General features: G+C 36.1%; 1 pseudogene; it reads left to right on the top strand.

The window, feature by feature from the left end:
• The first annotated feature begins 461 nt into the window (after nucleotides 1-461).
• Nucleotides 462-6,301, top strand: LOC122747256 (annotated as a pseudogene).
• Nucleotides 6,302-15,235: the final 8,934 nt, after the last annotated feature.

The following is a 15,235-nucleotide window of genomic DNA, read 5'->3' as shown; positions in this document are numbered from 1 at the left end:
TCCACTCAGGTTTTTAGTGAGTTCATTGTTTGGGCAAGCTTTTGTACCTCTTATACCAAACTGGTAACTGTTTATTTTTCCATGACTTTCACTTTTTTCCCATTTCTTTATATTCCCTTCTATGTATTAAAAATAAAATTTAACTTAAAAAATACCCTCATTCTTTTAGGAATTTGGTTGAGTTTTGTAACAATATTTTAATTAACTTGTGGGCATAATCTGTTGATTTTTGACTAGCTGGCTATCTGACTGCTTTTAATTTCCTAAGCCAGTCTGTTAGGGCCTATTCCTTCCCCCACTGCCTCTCAGACTGATAAGAAAAAAGAATTAAAATGCCTCTTTAATTAAAGCAAATATGGGGTTTATTTAGGTGAATAATTTTAGAGTTAAATGTAGAAACAAGGATAGCAAAAGTAAAATACGACCTGTCAGCTTTTTAAAATTTCTGCCACCTCTAGCCTATGGGTGTGCCGGCCTGCAGCCTCACCTCACTTGGACAGGTTTGCCTTCAGTCCTCTCCAATTTTCTCAGTCCCATGCTTCTTTTAACTCAAAAGCCCCCTGCTTCATGTTCCACTCCTTTCTTCTAACTCAAAGCGTTATTCACCTTTTCAACCCCCCTGTGTCTCTCTTCCCTCTCTGTACCCTATCCACAGTCTCCTTAGCAAACCCCCTGATGTGGGATGGAATTTGGGGTCAAATTGATTGTGAGTTGTCCCAAAAGAATTACAAGACTCAGTGACTCAGTTTCCTAAGTTCTATTGCAATACCATGGGTGACCACAGGGAGAGAACCAGAATATTGGAAAGGTATCTCTTGAATAGTGAAAAGAAAGACAGTTATATTTATAGTATGGATAAAGTGATTATCAGTCTCATTATAATAATCTCCACCTTGGGGAGGTACAGGGGAGGGTCTGTCCTTCTCATTATAATATTCTCCACCTAAGGGTGTTTCAGGGAAGGTCTTATCCTAATTTGGAATTCCTGGGGTCCTAAGCCAACCCCCAAGGTGGGTACCTTTTGCAGTAGAGATGTGTTTTGGGGGTTTACATGTCATAAGGTGAATCTGGGGACAAATTTGGCCTTTTCTGTGCATGTCACTTTCTGATTCCCAAGGCTAGTTTCAAAATAGAAAGATTTTTCATTAGAATTTCTATAGGTTTTCTTTTTCCTTTATTGTTATTTTGACCAGACCCGTTCTGGTCCGTTATAGATTTTGATCACTATGGGTATGAGAACCTAACATAAGTTATCCATTAACTAGGATCTGACTCCCTTTTGGAGCTCATATCTGAATTAAAGCTTGGATCTTAGGTTTTTTTATTAATCCCTTTTTTGCCTCCTATATCACCCCCAGCATCTCTCCCTTCCAAGCTATATATCCCTTCTCTCCCCTCAAATCTTGGGCTCCCTGCGCCCCAGCACACACCAAGCTAATCTGCTGGCTGTGCTACCTGTGGCTGGGGGGCTCAAGTGAGCCATGCGCATGACACCCAGGGCTCGAGGGGCCAGTGTCCCCTGCTGTGAGCCTGGGACCTCCACATGGACTGTGCCATGCCACACCTGGGGTTAGCCTGGGGCTAGCCCGGGATCTCCTGGGCAGATCCCCTCAGGGAGGAGGGAGCTGGGGCTTTCCCCGGCCATCCAGCCCTACTAGCACCCCTTAAGGATCATGGGGCTTCTCAGCTTCATTGCTGAAGCGGAGGGGGAGGGGCACCAGCCCCTCTCACACAGAGAAAAACCCTGAGGGCCTAAGGTTTTTTAATCTCAGCCGAATGCAGGGTCCCCAAATCACAATAAATTCCCATAGTTTGTATACAGACTATGTTTTTATCTGACACAAAGTTGGAAGACATTTTGTAGTCATTGTCTTCTGCATTTGTGTTTTGTGTGTCCCTGTCAACCACAACCTTATGGTGGCTTTTTTGGTTTGCCCATTATTTCAGCCTACTTCCTGACTTTGGATTTGATATCAGGACATGACTCAGCAGCACTTCTGGAGAGATGGTCTAAGCTACTTTTGTTTTCTTCAGTTATTATGTTGTGTTATTCCAGTATTTCAGGAAGAGGCTAGGGACCTGCAAATTTTCATTCTTCCTTAAGTGCTCTGATTGAAGGTAAAGTCTGATTCCCACCCTTCCCATCTTCATTTGAACTCTTTAAGTTCCTTCCTGTCAAGAGTGTGAGTCTAAGCAATAAGAGACTATTGCTAGACTCAGACCCTATCAGCCAATTTCCAAAGCTCTATTAACTCAGAGCAGCAGAATTATGGATTCCCTTTTGGTTTGAGATTTGCACCCTGGTTATTCCCATGAAGGCTAGGCTAGACATTGAAAGTGAGACAATGCTTTGTACCTGAAGTTTTAGCCATACCATTGCTGTTTCTTTTGCTGCTGCTGTGGGCTTCTGAACTTTCTGTTTCTCTATATACCACCCACAGTCCTACCCAGAATACCACTGCAGATCCTCCCTGTATTTGGTAGCAGAGAGCAAAAGTGCCATTTGGCAACTATATATATAACATACTGGAGTGACTCACTCTGTATTTGAGTCCTCTTCTTGCAATACTAGCAAGCCTCTCTCTGGGCATTGGAGTGCTTCATTTGCAGATTGCTCCTGAGTGGGCTACTTCTCCAGTGTCTGCAGATCATCCTCTCTGCCTCCCTATGCCAAGCTGGGTTACACCAGAGCTTAAACTTTTCCCATTCATGATCCCTTTTCACTGGAGAGATTTTTATATAAAATAGGTATACATAGTCTTTTACTGTTACCAAATTTTTTGCAACCCCCACATTCACTTATGTGACCCTGTATGGGGCCATGACCCACAGTTTAAGAGGCTTTGAGTTAGACCAAGGACTTATTATGATTTCTGGAGTTCTCATTCAAGATTTCTTCTGGTGCATTTTCTAGATCTGTTAGAAGTTTGTGGAGAGTAGCTTGCTGCATTGCTTCTTAATACTCTGCTTCCTTAGATTCCCCTACAGGAAGTCTTTCCTAATCCCTATTAATTCTAATGCCTTCCTTCTGTTAATGATTCCCTATTTATTTTATATATAGATTTTACATATTTAATCACTTGTTCTCTCTCCTATTAGACTCAGTTCCTTGAGGGTAAAAATTGTCCTTTGCCTTTTTTTTTTTCGGTATCCTCATTGCTTCATATGCTGCCTGACATAGTTTTGTTGACTGTTCTGAATGACTGATTAATTAATCATTCATCTAATAATGATATTTTATCATATTTCTTATGAATTTAAAAAACAAAATGAATGTCAAATATTTAGACAGGGAATATAGCTAGTGTAGATATTTGAGGTATAAATATAGAAGATGATTTTGAAACAATAGCTACATTTTGTGCAAGTACCATATCTAATAAACATTATGCACTCATAAAAGAAACAGAGAATGCTTCTCATATCTTGGATAGATTTGTGATAAATTCATTGAAATGTACAATAATTATGCAAGATACCCATTGAATGAGAGATTCTCAGAGTTGGAAGTATTTCAGAGGCCATACAGTCCAATCCATATCTGAAAAAGGATCTCTTCTGTCACAAAACTCACAAGAAGTCTTTTAGTATTTGCTGGAGCCCAACAATGATAGACAGTTCACTATCTCTCAAGGAAGCCCATTCTCCTATTAGATATCTCTAATTACTAATGATTATTTTTTCCCTCTAATCAAGTATGAATTCCTCTCTTATCAACTCCCCTAACTGCTTTTAGGTCTTTGCTCTGAGACCAATCAGAATCTAAGCATTCCTTCATATGATAGCTGTACAAATACCTGAAATCATACTTTTGACTTTGATCTGCCAAGTAGAGGGGAGTATCTACATTGATAACATTACAAATACATTGGAACATTGAAATGTAAATATTTAACATTATATAGCTTGATATGCAGCTAGGTCAAAATCAATATTTAATAAATGAGTTGATACCTTTATATAGAGAACTATGAAAAATTAGTTTCACCCCAATTGTTTTTTTTCTTCTTTGTGGAAAATCATTTGTTAAGAGATATAGCTAAATTTTGTAATTATATGAAAAAGTTGTTAAACTATTTATGGCATCTAATTTAAGGACCCTTGTATTAGGTTTATGCCACAAGGAAATAACAGGAAGGACCATATGTACCAAAATATAAGTATGAGGACTATTTAAAAAGCAAAATGGTGTAACAAAACAAAGCAAAACTAGATGTTCAGTGACTGAGGAAGAACAAGATAAATTGTGACATATGACTATAATAATGTATTATTACATTTTAAGTAATAACACACCTGAATGTTTCAGACAGACGTTCTACTAAATCACCTGCAGTAATTTCATGGACAAGACGTCAGTGAGTATTTCAAGGAGATAAAAACACCTCTTAAGAGTATTGTCAAGGTCAAACTGAACTCTCATTACATGTGTAAAGTCAATTAAATGGTATGAAATCACATAATTAAATTATTAGTGTCAAGTCCCCAACTGAGTTTATTATAACCAGAGAAAGCTTCTCCCATACTTACACTTTTTCTCCTCTCTCAGTCACCATCCCACATCTTATAGGCTTAGTTACCAATTGTATAATTGTTTAAAAAAAATGTAATGCAAAGGCCTATATATAAACATATAGATGTGGAGAAGTAGAGATAGAGATAAATTAAACAATGTAGAAAAAGTTCATAAAAAGTCATTTTTTTATTTCTGAATGTTTTCAATTAGCATTTCATTTTCTCTGCTCAAAATTTCTATGCAGTACTTTTGTATTACTCCTTTAATTATGCTGTTCAGGTTTTATTTTAAGTTTTGTCATGTTATTATGGGAGTCATAATATCCTTAGTTTGTCCCAAAACACCTTGTCCTCAAGAGGTGTCAAATTACAGGAAAGAAATTGGACAAAGAGTACCTGCCTATTGCAAGACTGGCTGAATTTTGCAAGATATTAGTAGAACTGGCACTTGGTGAGAATAACAAGGTGTTAAAAAGTCTACTTCTGGAAGTAGAGCATTGAGAGTTAGAATCAATTATCTGCTAAGGTTCTTTAAATTCATTCAAGATCTTCCCAAAATATTCTGTGGAATTTACAACCTCTTTTTAGGGAAGCTGTCATGTAGTTGAATATTTACTGCTACTATGATCACAAGACTTTTGACTTTGATTTTCTCAAATTTGTGGAAGATATTTCAAAAATTCTAGAACAGAGTGTGATTCCCCTGCATGCCTATACTCATAACCTATAGAAGTAAATTCTTAACCTGAGCAGTTAAAATAAATAGTATACCTGACAAAACAAAAGAAATTCTTGACTTAAAAAAAAATGGGATGCCAGAGCCTAGCCAGAGGAGATGGCAAAAAGGATGCCAGGTCTGTACACTAATTAATTGAGCAAGGAATTAATGCCTCTCTCTGTCAATTACATGCCAAAAAATATGACATACATGTATGATAAAAGTATAGGAGTGTTCACTATGGTTTATAAAGATGATAATGCAAAAAAAGTTAGAATCCCAGTTGAAAATCTTAATTCATTCCATATATTCCTTGCCCCCCCTCAATGGGGTCCAGATTGCCTGAGTAATCCTATCTGAGGTGACAATGGTAACAAGAGGTAAAAGGCATGTCAGATCATAGCACTAGCATGCAGACTCAGCTAATTTTTATTTATTTATTTTTCTTTCTTTTTTTTCAATCTTAAAAACATTTTATTATTCTCCATTTACACGAAAAGATAGTTTTCAATGTTTGTTTTTATAAGATTTTGGTTCCAAATTTTTCTCCCTCCCTATCCTCCCCACTCCTCGATACAGAAAGCAACCTAATATAGGTTATATATGTACAATCACATCAAACATATTTCTACATTAGTCATGTTGTTAAAGAAGTATCATAACACAAGGGAAAAACCTCAAAAAAAGAAAATACAATAATGAAAGTAGAAACAGTATGGTTCAATCTGTGTTCAGAACTCACAGTTCTTTTTTCTGGGTGTGGAGAACATTTTCCAGGATGAATTCTTTGGAATCATCTTGGATCATTGCACTGCTGAAAAGAGCCAAGTCTATCACAGTTGATCATTACACAATTTTGCTGTTACTGTGTACAATATTCTCCTGGTTCTGCTCTGTAACCATTGGAATGACGCCACCTGCTGGAGACTTACTGTAGAAGAGTTCTGCCCATGAAGCGACAGTCTTTGAGGGCAAGACCAGGAGTCTTTTCTTTGGCATCAGGAAGTGACGTTGGCTAGTGAGAGGAAGAAGGAAGGGACTAGCCCTCTGTCTCGAGCTCTTTCCTGAGGACTCCAGAGGAGAAGGGAGATAGAAATGCACTCTCCCTTTAATAGATAGGAATCTAGGCCTTTTCTTCTCTCTTTACCAAATTCTTATTCTCCTTAATAAATGCTTAAAAACATAACTCTTGCTAAAGCTTATTATTTATTGGCGACCACTCATTAGATATTTTAGACAGTTTAGCTAGAATTTTAGCTCTTAACAGCTCACTTCACTCAATTCATCTAGTCTTCTTCTTCTTATTATTATTATTATTAGTAGTAGTATTTTATATTTACCTTTATTTATTTATTTAGAATTTTCCCCCACCTCACATGTAAAAACAAATTGTAACATTGATTTTTAAACTTTGCATCCCAAATGTTCATCTTTCCTCCCTATTCCCCCCTTAATAACTCAAGCAATTCAATATAAGTTATACATGTGCAGTCATGCAAAACACAATGAACAAAAAAAACTTTAGAAAAAGGAACTAAAAACAACAACAAAATATACTTCCATCTGTATTCAGGTACCATCAGTTCTTTCTCTGTAGATAGATTGCATTTTTCATAAGTCCTTCAGAGTTGTCTTGGATCATTGCATTGCTGAAAATAACTAAGTCATTTACAGCAGATCATTTCACAATATATTGCTGTTATTTTGTATACTGTACATTTCACTTTACATCAGCTCATGTAAGTCATTCCAGGTTTTTCTGATATCATCCTGCTCATCTCTTTTTTTAATTTAATTTTTTTTTTTTTTTAGCAAACTACATGTATAGAGTACTTTAAAGGAAGATTTCCTTATAAAACACCCATGAGGTTGATTGTTGCACCAATAATAGCTAACATTTATATAGTACCTTATACCGGACAAAGAATTTTCTTTACAAGAGCCCAGCAAAGTACTATCATGATCAGGATCATCATCATCATCCTTGTCTTACATTGCTCTTGCCTCTGCTTCAAATTTTCCCCCAGTTACTATTGCTGTATTTCCCTCCATCCTATTTGCTCCTCATGATACTTATTCTATTTTCTATCTTCTTTTACCCTCCTCAAAAGTGTTTTGCTTCTGACTGCTCCTCCCCCAATCTGTCTGCCCTTCCTTCACCACTCCCCCCTTTTTCCCTTCCCTCCTACTTCCCCACAAGACAAGATATATTCCTATACCCACTTGAGTGTATATGCTATTCCCTCTTTGAGTTAATTCTGATGAGTCTGAGACTCATTTAATTCCCCCATTTCTCCCCCTTTGTCCCCTCCACTCCATAAGTTTTTTATTGCTTCTTTTATGTGAGATACTTTGCCCCATTCCAACTCTCCCTTTCCCTTTCTCCCAGTGCAATCTTCTCACCCCTTAATATTATTTTAAAGATGCCATCATGGGGCAGCTAGGTGACACAGTAGACAATGCACCAGCCCTGGACCCAGGAGGACCCAGGCCCAAATCTGGCCTCACACATAAGAGACTCCCCAATTGCATGACCCTGGGCATGCCCTCCAACCCTGACTGCCCCACAAAAAAAACCTGATAAACAAGCAATAAATGCTGTACAGATATCATCCCTTTATAATCAATTCCCACCATGATCTCTGTCCAAATTTATTCCTTTTAGCTGCCCTAATACTAATCTAGTTTTTAACCTTTAGAAATAGCAACCTACCCAAAGTTGACAACACATCATTCAACAGATTGGCATGTTTCACAAGGCCAAAACCTGATCAGGTGGCATCATTGTCTAAATAATTATCCATCCATATGACACAAGCTTGCCAAATTTCTGTAGCAGGGGGCCTCTTCAGGCAATGTATGTTACCTTTCTCATGCCATTAACCAAGTAACCATAAAAACTCTGTCAGGTGAGATAACATGCCCATCTTGAGACTCTGATGTTTGAGATTAAGAGATAATTGCGCATGGGAGCAGCTAGGTGGTGCAGTGGATAAAGCACCAGTTCTGGATTCAGGAGGCCCTGAGTTCAAATTTGGCCTCAGGCACTTGACACTTACTAGCTGTGTGACCCTGGGCAAGTCACTTAACCCTCATTGCCATGCAAAAAAAAAAAAAAAAGGAGAGATGATTGTGCTAGGGAGAAGGGAACATATAGTGAGAGTTATTTTCATCTCCAGTGCTCAATCATTGAATGTATCTCAGAAAAAGGACATATAATTAGGGTAAAAGAATCTGAAACTAATGTTTGTAGGTTTTTAAATCTAATTCAAACTCTCCAACACTGTCCTCCACAACTTTTCTAAAACATTTTATGTTTATAGTAACAACCAAAAATTCTGCCCTAAAACCATTATTTCTCTCCTTCTCTCCTTCCTCCAGTTTTTGAATCACCTGGCATTACAATTTAATCAAGCTAACAAATATAATTCACTCCACATAACTGAAATCTCCATGGTAGTAAAAGCTTCCAAAGAAGTCTTACCCAGCCAATCTAATCCCTCTTTCTCTCACTAGACCTTCACAACTAATGGAGGCAATTTGAATTGCAAAGTTTTGTTTTATTTTTTTTAATTATGGATATTGGCACTGTGCAGAAAGGAGAATAAGGCCTTTTGCTTCTTTTTTCTTTGTTTCAAGAAAAAAACAAAACAAAAAATAAAGCAGGTCACAACCGTGGAACACGTAAAAACCTTTTAAACTTTCCTCCCTTTCCCCTTTTATACGTGTTTTTTCTTCTTTTCTCAAGGATGCAAATCTGCCTTAGTTTTTGTCCCTATCTCTGCTTAAATTAATTTTCTAATGCACTAAGGTTGCAAAAACATTGAAAAACAAGAGAAATGTAAAGATGGAAAAGTCAGTAAAATAAATGCACTTTAAAATCATCGTCATTGTATAGCTTTTTGTCATCCCCTTTTCTGCCACTACCCAACTAGATCTCTTCATTGCAGTTCTCTAATAACTCTGCCTCATTGCAAGTCTGTATACAATAGTCAGTTCTAGGAGATTTATATTTTGAGCCATGGTTATATTTCTTTGTGTTGCTAGCTGAGCCCAAAATTTACCCTTGAAAAGGATCATCCTCCAATGTGATCATATAGAACTTTGTACATCCTCATCTCCTTATTACAATTAAATTAATTGAGGGGAAAAAAAAACTTGCCAACTTCTCCCAAAACTCCAGAAACACAGTTCCACAGGAATTAAGCTTTTCCAAGTTGGTACTTGAAGCTTGTCTTCATGATGTATTCTTCATAAAAGATTTTCTCTTTAAAATATGAGTTAAAGTTATTTCTCTCAAAATATTTCCCCTGACACTCAAAGATGGCAGTTAACTTTTGTAATATTTTATAGAGTCTTTTCAGTCTCTTAAGAAAAGAATTTCTCAGGGCAGCTAGGTGGCACAGTGGATAGAGCACTGGCCCTGGAGTCAGGAGTACCTGAGTTCAAATCCAGCCTCAACCACTTACTAGCTGTGTGACCCTGGGCAAGTCACTTAACCCCGGTTGCCTCACCAAAAAAAAAAAAAGAAAAGAAAGAAAGAAAATAATTTCTCTTAGACCTCTCTCAGTGACACCAAAAATTATTCCATAATATTAATTAACTGATTTGGTCTTTGTCTTACAACTTACAACTTAAAACATCTCAAAATACTCATCTTCTAGAACGGAATACCCTATACAGACTTGTCATGAGAGTCTCTCGCAAGATGGCATTTAATGTTACTACCCAAAATTTTATTGCATTTCTCTTGAAAGTATAGTAACGATATTCTCTATGAGGTTTTTGTTTGTTTGATTTGGATTTTGGTGAGGTTACATGAAGTATTCAAACGTTGAAAGACTTGCATTAATACATATAGAGTCAAAAATACAAAACCAAAATGGTATACAATTATGTCAGCAATGTAAATATAAAGCTAGCATTAAAAGGTAGTATACTATGTTGCAGACAATAGTCAAGTTAAGCTTTTATCTTTCCTTCTTTGCTAGCAAATGATGTATAGGAAGGGGACAAATATGGCAGTTAACTTCACTCTTTAGATGCTTTTGGTAAGATTCTCTTTTTAGGAGAAGTTATTTTGGGTTGTTTTGTTTCTTGGGAATTGACTAATGTATTAAGACAAAATACATCTACTATAAATACACAAAAGAAGGTATAATTTAGTCATACAAAGTAATATTACTTTATAATATATACATGGTCTAAAAAGTATTTCCATCCCTACTATATATTTGAAGGAAAGCTTACTGGAAATGAGCCAACCATGAGACATTTAATCATTATTTGAGTCTGAGCCTACATGTGACACAGTGACACAGGAAGTTCTAATAGGCTCATCCTTCCAGAATTACTTATATGTGAACAGATAAAGAGTTATTAAAAAGTAGCAGGGTGCAATTTCAATTTTTTTTCTAAAATGACTTCCATTTATGTATGCATATACATTAACTAAACATTTTTTGTTTAAATGGGAAATTTAAAATTATTTAAATAAATGCAGATGTTATTAAAAAGTAGCAGGGTGCAATTTCAATTTTTTTTTCTAAAATGACTTCCATTTATGTATGTATATACATTAACTAAACATTTTTTGTTTAAATGGGAAATTTAAAATTATTTAAATAAATGCAGATGTATGTTGAACAAACACAATAATGCAAGTTTTACTATATACTTAGAAATCAAGCTACCTTTATTATGGACTGCATTCCACAATAAGTTCCAGAGGTAAATGTTAATGAGACAAAAAAACCAAAGTAATCAGCAATAACTATTCAGTCATTGAACACTATACATATTAACTATTTTTTTTACTTCTTTTATGCTTGTTATCTAAAGATCAACCTCGGAAATAGTCACATAAGTGAAAGTAGATATTCAGAAAACTTAAAAAAATGAAACTGTGAGAGTGGGACAGATAATTGGTAGAAGGCCCTCCTACTAACAATGAAGAAGGAGCAGGAAACATAAGCTTACTTATGATAGGTCTTTCTGACAGGTCTCTGCTCTGTTCTTTGAAAGATAATTGATTATATAGAACCTTCTTTATGGCCTTTGAATAGCTATCAAAGCATGACCTTGAGTAGGTCAATTACCCTCTTTGTACCTCAGATCCCTTATTTATATAATAAGAGACATTCTTAGGTCATCTCAGAGGTCCCTTTCCACTATGAGTTGATGGATTAAAGGATCAAGAATATTTATCACTACATTTCATAGCATCCATTGCTGATATACCATCAAAACTGTAGTCATTATTACCCCTTCCATATAACTTGTCGGGGAAATTTTTAAGTCAGACGGAAGAACAAAAACAGCAAAGTTTCCAGGCTGAAGCAAATAGGTTTATTGAGAGAGGGTTAGTCCCTCAACAAAACCAATAGGTTTATTGAGAGAGTTTTAGTCTCCCAATAAAGCCGGTCATCCAGGCGTTGGACCTGAAAGACCCAGAGTTACAAAATCCGTGGGTTTATATACCCTTCCAAAAGTTACACTTATACAACATTGATTACAACTTATACAACTTGATTAGTTGTGCTTCTAAAATTAAAACATATTCTTAGGAAATATGAGGAACTAGCTAAATGACCATAAATGTCAGCATTATGATGACAGTAGGGTGGGTCATTGTCAGGCCACTGGTCAGCAGCGTGAACTCTTTTAAGAAAAGTATGTCAGGGGCAGCTAAGTAGTGCAGTGGATAGAGCACTGGCCCTGGATTCAGGAGGACCTGAGTTCAAATCCGGCCTCAGACACTTAACACTTACTAGCTGTGTGACCCTGGGCAAGTCACTTAAGCCCAATTGCTTCACTATAAAAAAAAAAAAGTATGTCACTTGTGGTTACTAAAATATAGCATTGCTGACTACTATATCTTCTGATATTACTTAATGTTTGACATTGGAAAGTTAGACAGAAGAAAGACTTAAACTTTTGACCTTATGGAATTATAACAAAATAATATCTAAATATAATAAACCACAATTTTTCAGTTAATATATTGATTATTATGTTAATAAAAACACTTATAGCTATGGTGAATCTCTTATAACTAAAGGATGGCAAAAGTCTCACTCACAAACTCCAAACTTGGGTCATAGCCTGAGAAGGTTAGGACAGTGTGTGTGTGTGTGTGTGTGTGTGTGTGTGTGTGTGTGTGTGTGTGTGTGTGTGTGTGTGTGTGTGTATAAAGCAATGAGCTATCCAGGTCTTTTCTGTACTTTAAAAATATCACAGGATCACAGATAGAGGCCATATAATTGAATTCTTTCAATTTACATATGAAGATTATGGAGAAATCCAATTTACAGATGAGGAAAGTGAGGCCTAGGGATATAAGTAATTTCCCAGGGATCATACAAGTATGGGAGAATGGATTTGAAATCAGATTCTCTGACTTGAGTATCCGGAACTCCTTTCATTGTACAACATTACCACAACAACATATTTTGTTGTAAATCTATTTAGAGAAAATGAACCACAATTTAGCTAGAAAGCGTGTATCCTATTTCTGGGGGAAAAGATGTTTTTCTTAAATAGGATAGTTTTAAAAATGTTTATACTCATTAGTATGTGTTCATGCAGCATATCATTATTTTAAAGATATTAGATTGAATGAATTGCCTTACAATAATGACACAGAATATATATTCTGCTCTGGTAAGTTTGGATCCAAACATTTCTATTACATAGCAGATGGTATAGACTTAGCCCCATGACAGTAATTATAGATGCATTTTCTACCATTATGTGTAAGCAAACAAGTCTTAAGCAGTTTCAACAATGCATTAATGACAGAAAGAAACATTTCTGTGCTAATGTGTCAGCTATTGCACACAAAGCTTATTGCATTTAACAATAACAGTTCAGATTGATAGAATCCCATAATGTGACAATGCACATCGAAATGCTACCACTCGTTAATCATATGTAATGGTAGAATTCTAAGTAAGGGAGCAATCTAGTGTTCAGAGTTTGTTCTGAATAATAAGTTGCTGAGGACAATCTAACTTCAATGTATTCTGTACACCAAGCTGAAAAGACAGGCAGCTATACTTTCCATCATGTCTTATCTACTGCTTTTTTCTGCAACTGAAATCGATTTTGTTAAGCTAGCTGAAAGGATTGTTTAATGATATATGGTATAATATGTATCAAGCAAATCACAGAGAGATCAGGGGAGAAGTTGGATTAGATATAGGGTTTTCCAAGATCTAGAAACCTACTATATCTATATCACCCTCCCTCTGCAATATATTCTAGTGGCTTCCTATCTCCTCCAGGATCAGTTACAAAATCCTCTGTTTGTCATTCAAAGCCCTTCATAACCTAGTCCCCTCCTAACTTTTCAATTTCATTATAACTTACTCCCTGATGTATACTTGTTGATAAAGTCACACTGGCATTCTGACTATTCCATGAACTAGCTATTTCACCTCAGCTCTAAGAATTTTATCTAGCTGTCCCTCATATACACACAAGGGTTTGCTCGTCTTCCTTTAAGTTTCTCTCTCTCTCTCTCTCTCTCTCTCTCTCTCTCTCTCTCTCTCTCTCGGAAGGGCAATAAGGGTTAAGTGATTTGGCCAAGGTCATACAGCTAGTAAGAGTCTAGTGTCTGAGGCCAGATTTGAACTCAGGTCCTCCTGAATCCAGGGCCAGTGCTTTTTTCACTGTGCCACCTAGCTGCCCCCTTCCTTTAAGTCTCTATGAAAATCCTACCTGCTATAGCAAGACTTTTGCAACAACTATTTATTTCAGTGCCTTTTCTCTCTTAATTATTTCCTGTTTATCCTGAATATGCTTTGTTTCCATATGCTTTCTTTATTGTTTTATTCATTAGATTGTAAACTCCTTGAGGGCTTGGATTATCTTTTACTTCTTTTCATATATGCAGTACATAGCATAGTTCCTGGCTCATGGTAGGTGCTTAATAAATGTTGATGATTATTGATTGTATGCCTTCTTTCTGTAGTCTCACTGAGGCAAAGTAATCTATCAAAGGATCAGTGATTGGGACTACACAGTGAAATGCATTTAAATAACACATTGTTTATTTGTTGATTTCTAAGACATTTTGTGATGATCAATTGTGACAGACTTAACTCTTCTCAGTAATACAATTATATTGTTGGAAAGATGATTAAGCCATTGATTTCTATAAATGTATCAAGAAAAAAATATCCTTCAAAATTTATATTCCAGGTATAGAATAATTAAAATTAGATCCACAAAATAAGAAAACTGAAACATTGCATAAGCTTAAAAAAATCTATGGAATAAATTGGAGAAATTAAGTCCTAAAAGCTCACATTTTGTGGTCCTTAGCAGCCCAAGTACTCTGCATGGGTTCTATGAGTTTAAGCAACCTAATTGCCATTTACTTCAGATAATAAATGTGGCACCTAAGTGACATAATCGATAGATTGCTGGGCCTAGAGAAAGGAAGTGATCTCTTCCTGAGTTCAAATTGAAATTCAGATACTTATTAGTTGTAAGAACTTGGGTAAACACTTAACTGTTTACCTCAGTTTGCCTCAGTTTCCTCATCAATAAAATGAGCTAGAGAAGAAATAAATAACCACTCCAGTCTCTTCACTAAGAGAATCCAAAAGGGGTCACAGAGAATTGGACATCATTGAAAAAAACAAAACAATATCAAATAACAATTAAAGTAGTAAAATTGATTTTGTTTCATTATGACGAAGATTCAGCTGAATCCCACCGCCCCACACCAAAAGGATGACACTGGTTCTGTCAGGCCATATCAAGGAAAAAGGGTGTGTGTGTGTGTGTGTGTGTGTGTGTGTGTGTGTGTGTGTGTGTGTGTGTGTGTGTGTATGTGTAGACAATGAAGAATCAATTAATAGAGAAAAAAGTTTATTTACCCTGCATAAAAAATAGCATGAAATACATTTTAAGTGAAGATTCTTCCTTTCATGTTTATTTAGGCCAGAGATGAGGTTTAGAACACTATACATCCCCACCAGTTGAGAATTCTTT

This window comes from Dromiciops gliroides, chromosome 3, assembly GCF_019393635.1.
Source record: "Dromiciops gliroides isolate mDroGli1 chromosome 3, mDroGli1.pri, whole genome shotgun sequence".
Classification (NCBI taxonomy): domain Eukaryota; kingdom Metazoa; phylum Chordata; class Mammalia; order Microbiotheria; family Microbiotheriidae; genus Dromiciops; species Dromiciops gliroides.
This window is presented reverse-complemented; position numbering and strand designations above follow the sequence as displayed.